The 21,710-nt window shown below is 42.4% G+C and overlaps 1 protein-coding gene across 1 annotated transcript in view; it reads left to right on the plus strand.

Moving 5' to 3' along the window:
• The window catches only part of LOC124270192, a 113,900-nt gene that overhangs the window by 55,119 nt on the left and 37,071 nt on the right, over positions 1 to 21,710 (plus strand). The window lies entirely within an intron of this gene.

A 21,710-nucleotide genomic window follows, 5' to 3' on the forward strand; every position in this document is an offset into this window, starting at 1 on the left:
AAGAGACCTTTCACACCGATGATTCTGCAGATCATACACCGATGAGCAACAGAAGCTATGACTCACAGTTGATTGTATCGTATGTTTGATTTCCATTGACAGTTTAGTGATATTACCTATACTACCCATCAAATGTTTAGACCCACAAGCGTAAATGTAGCCACTTACTTCAGTCAACTGTTCTAAACTAGATTTTGCAAAATTTTCCATACTGTTTAAAGGTGCTGTCTACACATGAACTGATGTATTGTAAGACAAATGCGTAACGTTGAAAGGTTTATTGTCATGAGTTCAATAAATGATGAAACTCAGTGAAAATTGGCGAATTCTTAACAATTCTTTACACCAAAACGCAGCTGTTCACATGCACGATATTTACACATGCTTGACAGCAATTTGATGCATTATTCTCGTGCGATTCATCTGCTTACGGTTTGCAGTTGGTTCCCCCAAGTTAGTGGAGAAATCAATCTTTGATGTAACCATATATATATATATATAGGGAATACATGAAATCTCTGGGGGTCACAGGGATTTCACGAAATCACTGACTCTTAGGGATTACGTGAAATCCCTGGTTTCACACATTCCCTGTAACATACATAACATATAGTGAGTGTTTTAAGTGAGTCTAAACTTTTGATGGGTAGTATATATAGAATTGAACTGTACTAGTGCGTAGGATTTCAAAGAAAACTTCGACGTGACTTTGTTATGATGTAATTAAATCAAATACTGTAATTAGATTTGAAAAAAAAATAATATCTATTTTTCCCCACAAAATACACAATGTGTGCCTTGACGCATGTATCGATTGGAAAAGTTTGTTTGTTTGTTTGTTGTGCAGCTATATAGCGACGGTTTGTAAATAAATGTGTCTTGACCAGACAATCCAGTGATCACCAGCATGGGCATGGGGATACGATGACATGTCAACCAAATCAGCGAGCCTGACCACCCGTTTGTCTGGTTAGTGGCCTCTTACGACAAGCCTGGGTTCCTGAAGACCTGGACCTTGCAGCAGAGAACAACAAAGAAAACAGCAAAGAACATCAAATAGATTGAATCAGGTGGTACTGTCACAAAGTAAGATACCTCGATCAATGAAAGGCGTTTTTACTCTGTAATATATGATAGCGTATTACTAAATGAAATAATTTAAAGAACGAAGAATGTTAATGCCAAGCGCTTAGGCCTCTTGTGAAGTTTTACTTGTCCTCGACCTGCAACCTCCATCCAAGCACTGACCCAGGAAGGAAGCACTTGTATGAGTAGTCGGTTAAGTACCTCTGTGGCCTATGAGATTTTAATTGGTCTAGATGAAATTTCCAGCTGTGACCTATGGTCGTTTTGTGTGTCCTTGAGTGGCACCTGTGTGCAATAAGCTATGACTGATAAGGTGTTAGGTCATTATAATTATTACCTCAACAATTCTACATCAAAGGATTCAAACATAAGCGCTAGTTTTTTCCAAGATAAAGGAAGAAACATATCTGTAAAATGATCGTGACTGGAATAGACAAGTAAGTGACCAACAGCATGAACATAGATCTACTCTATTGGGATACGATGACACCACCCCATCCCATGGCCTTTTACGACAAGCATGGGATGCAGTAGACCAATTCGAACCAGGATCTTGTGAAACTTGTGGAATCCCTTGAGTGTTGTTCCCACTGTCAGGGAATGTCGTTACCTCCAGCCTTGCCAGAGTTGGTCTTCAACGATGTATACAAACATAAATGAACTGACCGGCAAAAGAAAGTATACCAAAATACCTCAATTTTTAAAGAAATATTTTTGTAGCTAAATTATACACTGAAACATGTCGCCCCAACGTAGCAATTTGTTACCTGCAGTGAAATTCACGTGCACGTCGTGAATAAAATGTCGAAGTGGTAAATTGTATAAACCATGATTTTGGGCTTCTGTCAGAGTTCCACATGTACTAAGGGTATAAAGGTAGTGTGCGGACAGGTTACACATGCAGTTTGAAAAAGACCACCACACTTATGCCACGACTATCAGCAGTTGAACGTGAGAGGGCTATATAGGTATGCTCCAGTTGGGGTCGACACACGCCAACGTTGCAAGAACCTTCGGCTGCACCCGTGTAGCCGTCTCTAGACTGCTGCGACGTTACAGGCAGACGGGCCAGACACAGGACAGACCAAGAAGTGGGAGACCGCGAGTAGCAACGCCAGCTGAAGACCGGCATTTGAGGACGTTACACCTGAGAAACTGTTTTCTGACGGCAACGTCATCAGCGGCGAATTCCCTTGATCACCGTGTCAGTCGATACACGGTGGCTGGATGTCTTGGGGCACTAGGTATCAGAGCCTACAGACCCTTCAAAGGACAGGTGTTGACCCTTGAACACAGACGTCACAGATTGCGCTGGGCCGAGTTGTTGGTCATTGGCAGCGACGAGAGGAACAACGTGAACGTTCTACAGTGGCCAGCACGTTCTCCAGACATGTCCCCGATCGAGCACATGTGGGATGCACTAGAAAGACGAGTGCGGAAACGCCCTAACCCACCAGAGAACACTCTCCTACCCAGAGTTCCATGCGGCCAGCCGGCATAGTACCTCTGCCACAGGCCAGAAAGATGTGACGATTCGTCACATCTTGCACAGTCCATTCAATATTCTTAGCACTTTTACTTTTGACGACTCCACACATCAAATTAAACATCTTTGTTAGTATTGTTTAGTTTCACTGAGAAAATATCCTAAAACATGTAACACTATTTCCACGTGCTATCATCGAAGCCTTTTTGTGAGCAAACGATGCAGCCCCTTAATTATATCAATATGTATTGTCGTAAACCTTAAACTCACTGTCGCAGTTGTAGAAGATTATTTATGTAACAATGTAAAATATCATGGAGACCGCGCCGAATTGGGTGCGTTGAGCAAGTACCTTCTTGCTTACGAATATGCGCGTTTGTATACCAACAAGAGAAAAGTCCGGTCACGTGATATGCAAATTAGCCGGTGGCAGTGATGTTATGCTATGTCATCGCTGCGCCGGAATGTGACCACAGAATAGACAGCAACTTGCACAAGCCCTCCAGGACGAATGGCTTCGCATACCACGTGAGTTGTCCGACGTCTTCGGCTAGAAGGATGCTGCGTGCCTGTATTGATGCAAGCGGTTGACATACATGATACTGAAGTGATGGTAGTGAACATGTATTGTATGTAACTCAGTACCCGCTTATCCTCCATGTGATTGAACACTGGTTTTTCAGGACCCTCAGTGAACTTGCGCATGTCTGACGCCACGTGTTTCTGTAGTATGCGTGCGATATGTAGCTCAGGTTGAGTACAGATGTTGTTAACACCACTGCATCAATGATAATGACCTCTTGTATACCTTTTTTTTGCCGGTCAGTTTACATTCTGTTCATGACCGCTCGCCTGAAGCTACACAGACCACTACTTGAGTCCTGCCAGACTGGTGAACGTCCATTATCACAAAGAAATACTTCTGCTTTCGAAGACTGAAGAATGTCATTAATTTCCTTCTTGTGAAGGATAAATATCAACACAGGTATATTTATTTGTTTTAAGGCACACACGGCAGGTAAACATCCTACATGCAGGCGATCTGAGGTATCGTAGAGAGGGAAGCCCCCGTTTGATAGCTTTCAGCACGACATCAGCAGTAAACTTTACCTGTATGGCGGTTTAATCTAACATTAATCATCCCAGTCGCCCATCTTAGTTTCCATCGTTCTTTCAAAGATTCCAAGGTGTGAATATTTATGCCCATTTCGATACACTACGTATAAACACAATTAATAGTTAAAAATATTTTAGGTAATTTTATCGTTAACTTTTAGTATTCAGATACCTTTATACGGTGAACTTGTGTTTCATTGCAGATTTCACTGGGCGTGTCTGGTTCTGAACAAAGAGCTATAAGGGATCGTGAAGCAGGTGAGTGAGTGAGTGAATGTGTCTAAAGCTGTTTCATGTAAGTGGCAAGTGGCCTGATTAAGTTACAATTGCATTGTATTCGGTACTAATCGCTAATTACTATTAACTAAGTTCTCACTTAACACATGAAGGAGTATGCCGCCCTTGTCTATTTACAGTTTGCTGTGAAGTCTTTTTGGCATATGTGTAACTGAAAAGAAAGTCTTTCTATCTTTTAAACAATATTATTGTTTATAACATATTTGATCTACATGTATAAATTCGGGTGCTTCTGCGCATTTTCCACAGAAAACACGATGGGGAGCGTGAATTACGTCCCTTGGGTTGACGAGGGAAGACAACTCTGTGTGTTCGAGAACTACAACTTGTCTCTCAGGAAGTGCGCTCGCCGTTACGGCGAAACCGCCGTGACGTCATGGCCGAGGGAGAACCCCAATCTTAGCACAGGGCCATTTAATATTCCCGGTGCCAACTTCGGAGGCTGAAATATGACGGAAACCCTACAGACACATCCTCCTCACCCTACAGACAGACACATCCACCTTACCCTACAGACAGGCATATCAGCCTTACCCTACAGACAGACACATCAATTTCACCCTACTTGCAGAAGCATCCACCTCACCTTACAGATAGACGCATCCACACCCACAGACAGACACATCCACCTCACCGTAAAGACAGACACATCCATCTCACCCTACAGACAGACGCATCCACCTCACCCTACAACCAGACGCATCAGCCTCAACCTACAGACAGGCACATCCAGCTCACCCTACAGACAGACACATCCACCTCACCCCGCATGCAGACACATCCATTTCACACTGCAGACAGACGCATCCACACCCCACAGACAGACACATCCACCTCACCCTACAGACAGACGCATCCACCTCACCCTACAGACACATCTACCTCACCCTACAGACAGACGCATCCACCTCACCCTATAGGCAGACGCATCCATCTCACCCTACAGACACATCAGCCTCAACCTACAGACAGACACATCCACCTCACCCTACAGACATATTCATCTACCTCACCCTACAGACAGACACATCCAGCTCACCCTACATATAGACACATCCACCTCACCCTACAGACCGACACATCCACCTCACCCTACAGACAGACTCATCCACCTCACCGTACAGACAGACACATCCACCTCACCCTACATACAGACACATCCACCTCACCTACAGACAGACACATCCACCTCACCTACAGACAGACACATCCACCTCACCCTACAGACAGACGCATCCATCTCACCCTACAGACAGACACATCACTTTCACACTGCAGACAGACGCATCCACACCCCGCCTCACTCTACAGACATACGCATCTACACCCCTACAGACAGACACATCACCCTCACCCTAAAGACAGACTCATCCACCTCACCGTACAGACAGACGCATCCACCTCACCCTACAGACAGACACATCCGCCTCATCCTACAGACAGATACATCCATCTCACCCTACATACAGGCACAGCCACCTCACCCTACAGACAGACACATCCACCTCACCCTACAGACAGTCACATCCACCTCACCGTACAGACAGACACATCCACCTCACCCAACAGACTGACACATCCACGCTCTCACATCCGTATGAGTTGTCGTCTCTACACACTTTGCCATCAAGACATCCAGTATGTTTGGAGAACACTAATAATTAGAATACTGATGTTTGATGCACCAGTGAACTGGCAGCAGTTTCTTGTACAATTCAGGGATGACCCTCCCTATACATGGTGTTTACTAGATATGTGTACTGTTTTTTATCACCCTGTGTATATTTGGTGACCCTCCATTCCCTCTCAATAAGATACCCTCGTATTTGGAGGTTTTCCCGTGAAATTTCCAAGGAACATATATAAGATCTTATATGCAACTTAATAATACTAAAAAGAATGGGTTTATGTACGTTAACTTCAATGCAGAAAACAGTAGCGGTGACAGCCCTTCCAAGCTGACTGTGAGACGCTAGAAGGTTAACAGTCATATGACCATCTCATCCCACTGGGTACCCATTAACCGGGTTTAGTATGAATCTACCCGCTAACCCCTGATGGTGGTGGTGAACACCATCGCAATGTGGCTACATTCTATCGCCTAATAGCCTTATCGCACTCTGGTCTTGTTTTATCGCCATGCCGTGGGGTGACAGCCCTTCTCAGCCACCACAACTCCTGTGTTATTTCAACATGCCACTATCTAAGGAAGTTAGTGTCACATTGTCCTATAACGTAAAATAGACATACGACAGTCGTGGCGCTACGCTAGCTTTGTGAAACGGGAACCTGGGGTTCCACTGCACATTGGTAGTTATATGGTGAGTTAGTGAGTATGGTTTAATGCCGCTATTAGCAATATTCGAGCAACATCAAGGCGGGGGACTCCAGAAATGGGCTTCACACATTGTGGGGAATCGAACCCGGGCCTTCGGCGTGACGAGCGAACGCTTTAACCACTAGGCCACCCTACCGCCCCTACAGTTTAAGAAAGAATTTGGACAACAAATAACAATGCTTTGCTTAGGCAAGCTATATCACATACAAACAGTAGCTCTTTCACATTGTGGATATGTTTAACTTTGCATTAGGGTCCAAACACAAACAGGGCATACGTGACCAAGTCGTTTTAATTCGCTGTGCGTCTTTACGCTGCTTGAAGCAATATTCCAGCAATAATCCCAGAAATGGGCTTCACATATTGTACCCATGTGGGGGATCGAACCCGGGTCTTCGGCGTGACGAGTGGACGCTTCAACCACTATGCTACCCCACCACCCCTGGACTCGCAAGAAACATCTGTGGGTTCGAATACCGGTTTTCTCCCCATAGGTTTCAAATTTTGGAAGTACTCAAACCTCAAATAATCCTTATGCCGTAGATTAACTGATGAATTTGAAGGGTGTTCTTTACCTCCTTTTGAAGAATATATGTGTAATTACACAGAGAAGACAAACAGGTTTGGATATTCTTTAATTTTGATAAACTAACTCAACCGCCTAAGCTTGCCCCAGGAATGGAATTGTAGACGGAGGGCTTACTGCGAAGCAACGAGGTCGGCTCCGTACCTAGCAATGCATTTCAGCATTTGGAGTGGTCTCCCCTGATTCATGCACAGGCCGTCAGACACCCATGGAAGGAGATCCTCGAATGATTCAGTTTCTGCAATTTTCTCATTTTTTTAAAGAAAGCTAAAGGACACTCAAAATTTGTTATCTAGTCGATTTTTAATTTTGACCGATCTTTGTTGTGCATTCGAGTATAACTAACGTTTACTTTAATAGTGATCCGTACCTCACAGCCCACGCCATACCTGGCATTCTAAGATGCTTCGCTAAAAGATCAAAGGCGCCGACAGTACTTGATCAGGCGGTAAAGTACATTTCTTGCGTTACGTCGCATTGTATTGACTGACTGAGTTTGGTTTTACGCCCCTTTCAGCAATATTCCAGCAACATCACTGCGGGGACACCAGAAATGGGCTTCACACATTGTACCCATGTGGGGATTCGAACCCGGGTCTTCGGCGTTACGAGCCAACGCTTTAACCACTGGGCTACCCCATTGACGTCACTACGCCATTCTAGTCTGTCACCTCGTAATCGAACGTACTCTTGGTAATGCTTGGGTTACACTATGTTCCCGGCGGCCACGGCAGCCCCGTTACGCCGAAACGTAGTGAAACAGGGATGAAACGGGATGGACGCGAGACAATGTGGGGGGACTGAAAGAGCAAACATGACAGTCCGTGATTGCCGTGGATGCCGTGATTGCCGTGGATGCCGTGCCAGATTTTTAAACTGTTCAAAACTTTGCCAAGGCAGTCATGGTACTAATGAGAAACCTAGTTGGCCGTAGAAAAACGGGGTAACACAACAAAACGTGATAGGCTTGTAGACGGTCCGTAGTGGGGCCGTAGTGGGACGGAAGGCATGTGTACTCCCCGTCATCTCCCGATCCTTTCAAGTTTTGTCACGTTCGGCCACGTTTGTTTGGCGTTTTGTCACGATTGTTTCACCCTTGCTGTCTGTTTTGTCCCGGTTCTCAGGGCAAGCTAGGTTGGTAGCCGATTCTTCCCGTTCTATCACGACGCATCCAGGCCTGTGACGGTTTACAAGGCCGGCGAGATACGCCACGTTGCGTTCTCTTGGATTCCCGCTCTGCAGCTGATGCTGGCCTTCTTGCTGACACAAGGTCTCGATGTATGCCCCCAGCAAACAAACAAACACAAAATCTTCTTCATCTTGGGGGCTCATGCTGCTCTTGTCCTTCAGGCTACAATGGCTGCTATTGCTTGGGAGGCCTTATTTTTATAGCGTGGGCACAAAAGTGCTCCAAAGCTGGCCGGCGTCCACGTTTCATCCGTAGAAAGTCTTGACAGAACTCACAAAACGTGTCAAAACCTTGATCAAAACGTGAGAAACGCGAGGGAACCCATCAGAACGCGACAGGCCGGGAGGAAACGTAATGGCATCCGCAGTGGCCTTTACGCTTCTGGGACTCCGCAGCCCGTTTTTCCCAACGGCCCCTCACGGATACCGTGAGGACCTAACAAAACTTGATTTTGGAGGGGAAGAATAACAAAACTCCCACGGCGCACTACGTTTCGGGGAAACGGGGCTGTAGTGGCCCCGCGAACATAGTGTAATCCTAGCATAAGCGACGTCACGATGCATGTCAGTTGTCATTGCTAGTACAGCCTCCTACAGTAAACTACTCAGTGGTAGACCAGTTTCTTGGTTTGCAGTTGCTAACATCACTAGTGGAAACATTACGTTACCGTTTTCGACGGGAAAAATGCATCAGCCCTACTCACAATGAAACAGCTATACAGCAACGTTCACTTTTCAGATTTTATTGAAATATACAAAGACTCGGCATCCAGGGCGAAAACACTGCATTGAGCAATATACCAGATATATCTGACGACGGCCTCTAACAATCGAGTCTGGGCCAGACAATATAGAGATTTGACATGGTGAGCCTCGATTTACACACATGGGATGCAATGATATGTGTCAACCAAGTCAGCGAGCCTGACCACCTGATCCCGTTAGCATGAATCAGGTCCTGCTTGTCTCCTCGATGAATGGCGTTGGGGTAGTCTAGTGCATGGTTAATGCGTTTGCTCGTCACGACGAAGACCCGGGTTCGATTCCCCACATGGGTACAATGTGTGAAGCCCATTTCAGGTGTGCTTCGCTGTGATATTGCTTAAATATTGCGAAGTGCGGCGTAAAACCATACTTACTCACTTTTCGATGAAGTATATACGACTAAACAAAGTTGATGACCATCCTATCATTTCATGTTAATGTGTTACTGAACATCGGTCGGTCATGCCATGGCAGACAACAACGTTAACTTGAGTAATATCATACAATCAGGTGATCCTCAACTGTGGTGGTGGTGGAATTGGGTTTAACGTGGTGTTTGAGAATATTTCGCTCATATGACGACGTGCATGCGTGTGTATGTGTATGTGCGGCCGCTTGTACTGGCCCAGACTGAAGCTGGTTTTATAGTGCTAGCCCACTGAGATACCATGCCGCAGTGAAGCATGAATACCCCACTCAGACACATTATACATGTACTGACTCCGAGCCGACCAGTCCTTGTTGTACCCATTAATGCCGAGCGCCAGGCAGGGACCAACAAGTACCATATTTTAACGTCTTTTGGTATGACGCAGTCGGGGATCGAACCCGCGACCTTCCGTACTCCGGGCGGACGCTCTAACCACTACACCACGGAGGCGGTCTCCTCAACTGTGACACATCTAGTAAGATTCGACCATATAACCTCACTAATAAGAGAAAATGTTTTTGTTATTTCCGATGGAAGTGCTTTACATAAAAAAACAACGAAAAGTGCAGAAACCTGTCGTATCATCTGGTCTGTCCATATCAGAGGTTCCAACAGGAGACGTGGCCCTCACTGTTGTAATCTGGGGTAGAAAAGAATCATCGAAGAGTCAAAGACGATAATATAAATCGAAGCACGGATTATTTCATAGCCGGTGAATTAAACTTGTCAGGGTGGCAAGGGATTTCAGCATAAGCCAAAAGGAACAAATATTCCCTAATTCCGTGCAGGTTAGTATGTATTACCCAAATTCTTAGTTGCTGGATGGATAATCAAATATGTGTTTCTCGACCATATGTGTCCAGCTAAGGTCAATCTAGTGCTGCAACGAATTCACATAAATCTGACAGTGACGTCATAAGCAAGGATTATTTGCGACATCACATGAGGTTGTGGGTCGCTTCCCATACACGGAAAATAATAGAATAATTAGCCAATCAGCGTGACACAGAAATATTAATGCTCGGTAAGAATTACTGAAAATGATGCGTGAATAAATAGAGCTTTAAACTTTTAGAATTTTCCGATATTATTCATAAAACTTACTTCCAGGAATAGTCACACCTGTAATAATGAAAAGTAGGGGATGACTTTATGTCCCGATTCAAGGTAAAGATGCACTTTAAAATTTTAAGAAACGAGTTGCTGTATTTTGTATTTCCTAACTAGTTAATAAATGTTGTTAAAATCGATATGTTACGCACACGAATGTACATTTTTGTATATCCATGGTATACTTCATGATTGAGTGCAGTGCAGTATATAGTGAAAACGATTTCCGACTATAGGTGAGGTGAGGTGAAATTGGGTTAAACGTCGTGCATGAGAATATTTCGCTCATATGACGACGTGCATGCATGTGTATGTGTATGTGCAGCTGCTTGTACTAGCCCAGACTTAAGCTGGTTTTATAGTGCTAGCCCAGTGAGATACCATGCCGCAGTGAAGCATGAATACCCCACTCAGACACATTATACTGACTCCGAGCCGACCAGTCCTTGTTGTGGCCATTAATGCCGAACGCCAGGCAGGGACCAACAAGTACCATATTTTAACGTCTTTTGGTATGACGCGGTCGGGGATCGAACCTATAGAAACTAGTGAATACTTACAGCACACAGGAGAACCATACTGCTGAGAAAGAAGGACATGGTTACAGTGGGGAACTTGACTAACAGATTAACCTCACCAAGAACAGATTGCGGTTTCATTAACCTATATTGCGACCTGTCAATCAAACCACAGGCTGACCAATCAGAGGTCATGCAGCTTTCGATACTTCATCCGAAAACTGTCAGTCATTTTCACAAGTAACAGATCATTTTCAGGTATATTTAATATTTTCCCCCATTTGTTATGTTCAGCACAATATCCACCACTTGTAGATAATATGGATTCCAACAATTAGAAGATGTGAAAATGAAAGAAAAAGTGCGGATACTTCATTCCATCCGCTTATGATGCACTCATCCACCAAGCCCAATCTACTGTATAAACTCTGCTGTATAAACATCTCATTATCATTTGTACATCATTGGCTTCCACGCCTGTCCTTTGTCTACTCTCTGGCTTCATCAGCTTTCTGCCTAGCCAATCATGTTAATTATGTTGTTTTCTTTGTTACATTGTTACATCCAGTATATATACACTTCCCCCTTCTTCATGTTCCATTATGCTTGACAACGGTACAAGAATCTGTATCGAAACGTCGCACTCACGAATAAAAAGAAGTTGTTATCCATAAAGTTTGTTCTATATTGTACTTCCCAACTTCTAAAATGCCACTCAAAGAAGAAATACTTCAGAGGTTTTGTATTAACTTTGAGATAAGTGAACATCAACCCGTGAAGTATTTCGGAGTTAACCACGAGTGAGTGAGTTTAATTTTACGCCGCACTCAGCAATATCCCAGCTATATGGGTGCGGTCTGTAAATGATCGAGTCTGAGTTACGGAAGATCAATTCTAACCCGGATCTTCACGGGTCAGTTAACCATGAACCCGACAGAGATCTTACTATTCATTCACATGATTCATTAATCGGAAAACATTAAATCACATGTATTGTAGTCCATTATTGTATGTATCCAGACATCTTTTAAAAACTGTTTGAAGGTAATATGTATTTGATTTTCACGGCTTCATATTGCAGGAAATCCTTACATCTATATATGATGGGACATTGCGCTGTACAGCATAATACCACTTAAGGAAGGAGCACGACACTGAAAGTAGTTCATTCAGAGCTTGTTGTATAACATGGTGGGACACGTGATTTGACAGGTACATCTGATAGTGGATTCAATCTGTGTTGGAGCTGACATTTACAACAGATGGGTTATATGGTCATTGTACCCCACCTGCCACCAAATGGCGATTCACTGTCGTCATCAAGTAGATACGATTATCACAACGACATATGTCCGATGACGTGTAAGATATGGTGCTGTGAAAGGTTCACTCACATTGTGCCTACATGACATTCTGCCTACAGTCCTAAAAACATATATAGGGAGTGTAGGCACAGTGGCAATGGGAAGTGAAAACATTCATGATCACCATGACTACATGAAGCCTGTAAAACATCTTGAGTAATTAGGTATGCGGCTAAAAACAACATTTTCAAATGACCCACTCACTCACACAGAGGCCCTCTCTTCTCCAGGAGGCCAGGTACATGTGAATATAAACTTCACCTCTGTTCCACATGTTTCGTTTCCACTACTGTACTCGTGGGAAAACATTTATATGTAGCCCATATTAATAATAGCCATTTCACTGGTATGGAACTGTGTCAAACTAGCGTCACGACACTCGACACAGTGAGTGAGTGAGTTTAGTTTTACGCCCCTTTTAGCAATATTCCAGCAATATCACGACCGGGGACACCAGAAATGGCTTCACACCTTGTACCCATGTGGGAACTCAACCCGGGGTCTTCGGCGTGACGAGCGGACGCTTTAACCACTAGGCTACCATTAAATATATTTTAAGTAAGATGTTTACGAGCCCTATCAGCAATTATGTTTTACAGGAGCCATATTATCGACATTATTAGTCCGAAAGCCGATGACATTGATTCAATACAGCCTTTCACAATACCCCTGAAGATCCGGGTTAGAATTGATCTTCAGCAACCCATGCTTGTAAGAGGCGACTAACGTGATCGGGTGCTCAGGCTCGCTGACTTGGTTGACACATGTCATCGTATCGCAAATGCGTAGATCGATGCTCATGGTGTTTATCAATGAATTGTCTGGTCCAGACTCGATTATTTACAGACTGCCGCCATATAGCTTGAATATTGCCGATTGAGGCGTTAAACAACCAACGTTTCACAAGGGTAGTCTTAAAAGAAGGTGGCCCCAATCGATACATGGCATGCATGTGAAGGCACACATTGTTTGTTTTGTAAGAAAAAAAAAAAAATTCAAATAAAAGAATTTGCTCAAATGACATACTAAAGTGATGTGGAAGTCTTTTTAATGCTAAACACTTGTACAGTTCAATTCTATACATAACATCTCTAAATTTTCAATGAAAATCAAACATACGCTAAAATCGAGTAACATACGAGTAATAGCTTCTTTTGCTCATCAGGGCATAGTCAGGAGAATCTTTGTTATGATTATCTATCCTATTTGAAGAAAACTAAACCTCGAGTAAAGAGAATTCTGTTTTATTCGCCCAGGTTTACATAAACCGTATGTTTCCGTCACATTTCAGCCTCCGAAGTTGGCCCCAGGAATATTGAAGGGCCCTGTGCTGAGATTGGGGTTCTCTCTCGGCCATGACGTCACGGCGGTTTCGCCGTAACGGCGAGCGCACTTCCCGAGAGGCAAGTTGTAGTTCTCGAACACACAGAGTTGTCTTCCCTCGTCAACCCAAGGGATGTAATTCACGCCTTCCATAGTGTTTTCTGTGGAAAATGCGCAAAAACACCCGATTTTATACATGTAGATCAAATATGTTATAAACAATTGAAAGATGGAAATACTTTCTTTTCAGTTACATATGTCAAATAGACTTCACAGCAAACTGTAAATTAATAGACAAGGGGTACAATGTCCCATCATCTGTTAAGTGAGAAGTTTTATTCAAACGTTTTGGAAAGCAAAATTCAAAGAGAAACATTTTCTTCAAGATGTCTTAAGCGATTTAATATTGCTGAGAAAATAGTCAAATTATCTTTGCCTTCCTGCATTGTAGATTAGTAATTAGTGATTACTGAATACAATACCATTGTAGATTCATAAAGCCACTTGCCACTTACATGAAACAGCTTTTGCCATATCCACACTCTCACTCACCTGCTTCACGATCCCTTATAACTCTTTGTTCAGAACCAAACACGCCCAGCGGAATCTGTGATGAAAACAAAAGTTCACCGTATAAAGGTATCTGAATACAAACCGTTTCCGATCATAATTATTTTTTTTAAAAATATTCTTAACTATTAATTTTGTTTATACGTAGTGCATCGAAAGGGGCATAAATATTCACACCTTGGAATCTTAGAAAGAACGATGGAAACTAGGATGGGAAACTGGGATGATTAATGTTAGATTAAACCTCCAGACAGGTATAGTTTACTGCTGATGTCGTGCTGAAAGCTATCAGACGGGGGCTTCCCTCTCTGCGATACCTCAGATCACTTGCTTGTAGGATGTTTACCTGCCGCGTGTGTCTTAAAACAAATAAATATACCTGTGTTGATATTTATCCTTCACATGAAGGAAGTTACTGACATTCTTCAGTCTTTGAAAGCGGAAGTATTTATTTGAAAGCGGAAGTATTTCTTTGTGATAATGGACGTTCATCAATCTGGCAGGACTCGAGTAGTGGTCTGTGTAGCTTCATGCGAGTGGTCATGAACAGACTGTATTTATATTTGTATACATCGTCGAAGACCAACTCTGGCAAGGCTGGGGTAACGACATTCCCTCCCACTGGGAACAACACTCAAGGGATTCCACAAGTTTCACAAGATCCTGGTTAGAATTGGTCTACTGCATCCCATGCTTGTCGTAAAAGGCCATGGGATGGGGGTGGGGGTCGGGGTGTGGGGTGTGTGTGTGTCATCGTATCCCAATAGAGTAGATCTATGCTCATGCTGTTGGTCACTTACTTGTCTATTGCAGTCACGATCATTTTACAGATATGTTTCTTCCTTTATCTTGGAAAAAACTAGCGCTTATGTTTGAATCCTTCGATGTAGAATTGTTGAAGTAATAATTATATGTCGTGCTTTCACGTTTCCGTAATAAAAATATGAATAATCTAAACCAATTCCTAAACAAGTAATACATGCATTCCTTCCAACAGATTTGCTTCTCTGAGAAAATAGTTGGCAACAAGTTGGCGATTCTGTAAACAAGCACCTGCTGATCCTTCATTCATTCAAAACGCCTTAAAGGTATTTCTATTGGAATGGCATGTGTTTCCGTGTTCGTTTACCATTGTACTACAAGCCACAATGACTCAGAATGTGTGTACGAAAGACCGTTTATTCTCATGGAAATTCCGAGTAAGAATATATTGACAGAACCTGTACATTTGTAAAACGCAACTCTTTTCAAGACCGCCGAACTGGTTCATGGCGTCTCACAACGAAAGTATGGGTTGTTGCTCATAATATTAACTAATGGTTAACCTGGTCCAGACTCGAACATAACATTTACAGGCCGCTGCCAAAGTAGTGCGGAGTGCGGCATCAAGCACCAAATTAACAAAATATCATTTCAGATCGCAAAGGTAGCAGGTTTTTTTGTTTACAAGTAGAGTGCCATCTTTTATTTTGGGATTAAGTGAATATTGTGTATCACCGCAGTCGGCTGTATTACGGACCCTTTCCACAAGCCATCTTATTAGCGCTGGACTCAAGTACGACAGTTACAACCGCGCTTTGAGAAAGAGATTGAAATTTTCTATCTTTTCTTTCTATCTAGATTCACTTAAAATTATTATCAGCTTTACGTTGTGCCTTAGAGGTGCAGTTATCGTTGGAGAGTTAATGGTTACGACATATATGGAGGACATCGCCTTTTCATTGGTACAATCATTTGGTCATTCTGAGCTGATTCTTACTGATGGACTGGAGATATAGAGAATCTCACGCGAGTGTCTTTTGATATCAAATATATCACCACGGGTTGATAAAGTTACAAATATCCGAGGCTTGCCGAGGATATTTTTACTTTATCAACGAGTGTTGATATATTTGATATCAGAAGACACGAGAGTGAGATTCTATTTATCATCCCAAATCACTCTTCATTAATTTTCAATGAAAAATGTACATCTCTGAACATGGTACTGCCATTAGACTTGCAGTGCAGCGATGTCATAGCATTGTGACGTCATCAAGTACATGACGTCATAGCATTGTCAGGGCATTGTACAAAATCTACTGTCAAAACGATATCTCCTAGGAGACATCGCCTGATCTCACACAAGCGATATCTACTGTGGAACACAGTTTTGGATGATAACTTGCTTTATTATATAGGTAGTATAGACTACAAAAGGTAGTATAGACTACAAAACACGATATTGACTTGAGTTTTCTGATAAATTACGATATTGACTTGGGTTACTAAAAATAGACAAGGAATCCCGTACGAAGGGGCTTCCCCCGCTTTTCAGCCAATCAGATCACTCGGATAGATGGCACAATGTGTGCATTAAAAGTTTATGTTAAAACCCGTTTCTCTTTCATTATATAATAAAACAATTATAGACTCTTGTAGAGGTCGATATCGGTTTTTATTGACCTGAGAAAAACAATATCGACCTCGCAAGCTCGGTCGATATTGTTTTACTCAGGTCAATAAAAACCGATATCGACCTCCACAAGAGTCTATAATTGTATAGTATTGCAACAACACAAAGTAGGTGCACGTGCAGAAGTGAAGTTCAAGTACAAAGGCTATGACGTCATCATCGCCCGGTATGACGTCACACCGCCAGTCGAGTCTGTTGTGACTGAGAGAAAGAGACAGACCCATGTCTCCTACCCTCGCCGTGTTAATGGTGGTCTGTAACGCTGAATCTAGATGCGCAATGTTGTGTACCTAACCACGTCATTTGCCCCTCAGTTCGGGGTTCGAATCCATGATTCACTATACTACATATATAGGCAAATACGACGGATCTGACCGAATATTCCATGAATGAAACATTTACTAACTTTATAGTCAGCTCGAAGTTTTCAGGTGAAATATAACGAGGTTTATCAGTAAATCAGTATTTCTTTGTGTGAAGACTGACCTTTATTTTGATAACGTAGCGCTTGAATCTTGCTGTATGTTATTCACAAGAACAAGAACTTCCAGAACTTCGTTTAGCAAATTTTATTCAATATACTGCCTGGTTTCTCTAGAGATTAAAGTGTAACATAGAGCAGCTAGCTAATGTTTCATCATTACCTGCTAATATTGTTTTTGTCTTGACATTAACCAGATACCGTTTAATGTTTTTACAATTTCCATATTTTGAAATATTTACGGTACACGAAGTGGCTATTTCCTGTCTGGATTTTATGTAGTTGATTGGCTGTGTGCCCGCGCTGTTTACAATTTCTCAAATGGTGTGAGTGGCGAGGAATTTAGACTTGTTTATTTCCTCAAATTCAAGTGTTTTTCGGATAAAACTACCACTTTACGTGCAGCATTGTTGGATCGGTCGCGGGTCTTTCAGTGTTCATACAGTAGTTCGACATAACTCGGACAGAGAGTCTACCGTCGTCTCTGTGCCTCTAGCCCTAACATTCCGGGGGCACAAAACGGCCAAATTTCAACGGACCAAATTTCATATTCTTGAACCAGACCATTCCCCAGCCAGAGAGAAACAGATAAATAGCTACTACAAAACCGTGGTTTTCAAAGTGTAAACCGTACAATCAGGAATATATCCGTTATATCGCCATGGACTGGAAATGGCTCCGTACACTTAGGCCGACTGCAAATTTGTTTGTTTCTTTACGCCGCACCCAGCAATATTCCAGCTATATGGCGGCGTTCTGTAAATAATCAAGTCTGGACCAGGCAATCAAGTGATCAACATCATGAGCATCGATATATGCAATTGGGATACGATGACATGGGTCATCACCTGATCCCGTTAGTCGTCTCTTACTCTACCACAAGCGTCGACCCTCAACACACTTAACCAGAACTGGCAGCATGTCTTCAGGCACTGTCTTGTATGTCGCCAGCTGATTGATCAACAGCACCACACATGTTTTACCTCAATAGCTTTTTTTTTAACAAATAATACAGAGATAAATACCGCTGATGTTTCCGTATCGTATATACATGTATATTTCAGGAATATGTTTTTATTGTGTAAATCTTCTTCCGTGATATTCTCTACACACATTTTGGGATCATAAATATTTGTTTAATTGTTTTCAAGCGAGCACACTTTCATAAAAATATCCCAAAACATGCATCACCGGTGACCATATTTTGACAACGTTACACATTTTTGTTTCCAATGTATAATGTTTTTGTTACGAATAATCATCTATTTGGCATACAATTTCGTTCATGAACAAATAGAACCTTTAAGACGTATTTTCAAATGATTGATTGCAAATTGAAAAACTGACATGAATGTCCCAGCTGAACATAGTCTCACACACAGTGACAAAATTTACAGCCATGTTTGTTCACGTAATCCTTTACAAACAAGAGACTTCTGTTTACACGTGCTGGTGACATCAAGGACGTCGGGAAACAGTATATCACTGTAAGTAACGCGTCAATATATGTAGCAGGTGACCTCATTTGTGACCTCCTTTGCACTTTCATTAACTCGTGATATCAAGGTAATCTGATTGGTTCGCTACATCATGAACACAATCCATGGTGAGATGTGTTCATACCACATCGATAACACAATCCATGGTGAGATGTGTTCATACCACATCGATAACATAATCTAAACTATGATGTGTTCATACCAAATCGATAACACAATCTATGGTAAGATGTGTTCATTCCGCAGCTATAACACAATCTATGTTTAGGTGTGTTCATACCGCATCAATAACACAATCCATGGTGATATGTGTTTATACCACATCAATAACACAATCCATGGTTCATACAGCATCAATAACACAATCCATGATGTCATGTGTTCATATCTCATTGATAACACAATCCATGGGAAGATGTGTTCATACCACATCGACAACACAATCCATGGGAAGATGTGTCCATACCACATCGACAACACAATCCATGGCAAGATGTGTTCATACCACACTGATAACACAATCCATGATAAGATGTGCCCATACCACATCGATAACACAATCTATGTTAAGATGTGTTCAAACCACATCGATAACACAATCTATGGTAAAATGTGTTCATACCACGTCAGTAACACAATCCATGGTAGGGTGTGTTTACACAACACTGATAACACAATCCATTGTAGGATGTGTTCATACCACATCAGTAACACAATCTATGGTGAGTCGTGTTCATACCACATCGATAATACAACCCATATTAAGATGTGTTCATACCATGTCAGTAACACAATCCATGGTAGGGTGTGTTTACACAACACTGATAACACAATCCATTGTAGGATGTGTTCCTACCACATCAGTAACACAATCTATGGTGATATGTGTTCATACCACATCGATAACACAATCTATTATAAGATGTGTTCATACCACATCGATAACACAATCTGTTGTGAAATGTGTATACGATACAGAAAACAGCCATGTCGTGACAGATAAGCAATAGTAATATGACAAAAAAATCAGATTTTCTTTTAGTTCTTTTCCATGTTATATTTTACTTCATATTTTGAATAATATTATCGTTGCCATAAACCAGTGTTATCCGATACGATATAACAAATAGTGTTTTTAACCCTTTCCCTGTCGTTGTATTATACATTAAACCGCTGTTTCCTCTAAAGTGACATATCTACTGGTTAAAGTGTCACGTGGCCAAATGCTGTATAATGGCTAAAGGTTAGTCTCTATACTGACAATAACACAATACTTACAGCGACCAGAACTAGAAGGTTCAACAGCGACATCGTGATAGTATTTGGCAGACTCGTACCTCCTGTGTACCTCTGGGAAACAGCACCGTTCCACTCTCCGCGCCAATAACCACAATCAGCTGAATTGACCGTTTATATAGCGTCACGCCGCAAGGATGGCGCGATAATGCTGATATACACCAATACTGTCTGTTATTACATAGTTTCCCAGCGAGTCAGAGTGTTTTACTGCAGGATATACAACAATTAGTTGGGTGACACGACATGTACTGTAAAAACATGGAATATACTGTAAATAAACACACCCAGTGGAATAATATACGAGTTGTCATCTGTCATTGGTGTCGATTTATTGGGAGGTTGGGTGTTTGTTTGGTGTCCAGAGGAGTGTTGTACCATGGTCCCCTCTCACTGCACAATTCTTGACGTATTACCACTTAGGAGCGTTTGACAAAAGAATAATTATACGCTAATATATGTTACAATGCATGTCTGTGTAATTAGGTCTGGTGCGAGCACAGACACTTGGCTCAGCGCTGTCCCGTACGTCATCTTGGCTAACACCGGAAAGTGTGGATCTCCACGTGCTGTTGTGTAGGCTTGGATGGGATGGGGCGAGTCGGTGTTGTTGACTAAACCCTCTGTTGCCCCTCCATGTAGTCAGATGCATCTCAAGTGTTCCTTTCGACGGTTAAAACAAAACAGATGCATCTCATGTATCTGAAGAACAGTACCTAATACTGCACGAAAGCACACACACACACACACACACACACACACACACACACGCACGCACGCACGCACACGCAACAAAACAAACATACATTGATATATGTAGCCACTTGATTTTAATTTGTCCAGATACGCACGTTTCGTTTTAATAGTCGACAATCCGTTTTTAGTATAACCGTTTTCGCTAGCAGTTCCTCTAAATGCACCCGATGCCAGTTTGGGCCTCTAACAACCGCATGAGACATGGCCTTGTTATTATTAGTTTGGTATTAAACGATATAAAACAGTAACAGCACTTGTTTACTACACCATTTGTTGCTACTAACATACACCTACAAGATACAATATATTCATATATCGTAGTGTAAACTGTCCACCACGACCTCCTTGTATACACAGCGATCTCGGCCCGTGAAGAGGCAGGTTAGATAGTCTTCAGCAACCCCATTCGCCCCTTTCCGTAACCTCCAAGAAGACTTGTCCCGGAATAACACGAGTTGGTCACGAATGCAGCAACCCATGCTTGTCGTAAGAAGTGTCTGAGTGGATTGTGTGGTAGCTGACTTAGTTCAGACATGTTATCGATGCTCGTGATGTTGACCACTTGATTGTCTGGTCTAGACTCGATTATTTAGACCGCCGCGATGCCGTAGCTGGAACATTGCCGCGTGCGGCGTGAAACAACAATCGAACAACACAAATCTACAACAACTATCGCAAGCCAATGATAAAGCGTAGTAGATAAGATCGTCTTAGGCCTAACACTGCTTTGTGAAACGGAGCCAAGACAGGGTAAACGGGTACCATATATTAATGCCTTTTAGTATTACACGGCCAGGGGATCAACCACAGACATTTTACTCTCTGGGCAGATGCTCTATCCGATACACCACGGGGATGACCTCATGTAAAGGCTACGTGTTCACGTGACTTTATCACATAACAGCACAATTATGAAAGCAGTTGTGACCTTTATTTAGAAGCTGCTTGATGACAAATGTATCATGTTGCCCAATAAACAAGCGTAAAATAATTTTGCTGGGACAATAGTTCACATCAACTTCTTTTCAGTCGCCGTTTACGAGTCT

Source organism: Haliotis rubra, unplaced genomic scaffold (genome assembly GCF_003918875.1).
Source record: "Haliotis rubra isolate DU_JTF1 unplaced genomic scaffold, ASM391887v1 Scf15, whole genome shotgun sequence".
Classification (NCBI taxonomy): Eukaryota; Metazoa; Mollusca; class Gastropoda; order Lepetellida; family Haliotidae; genus Haliotis; species Haliotis rubra.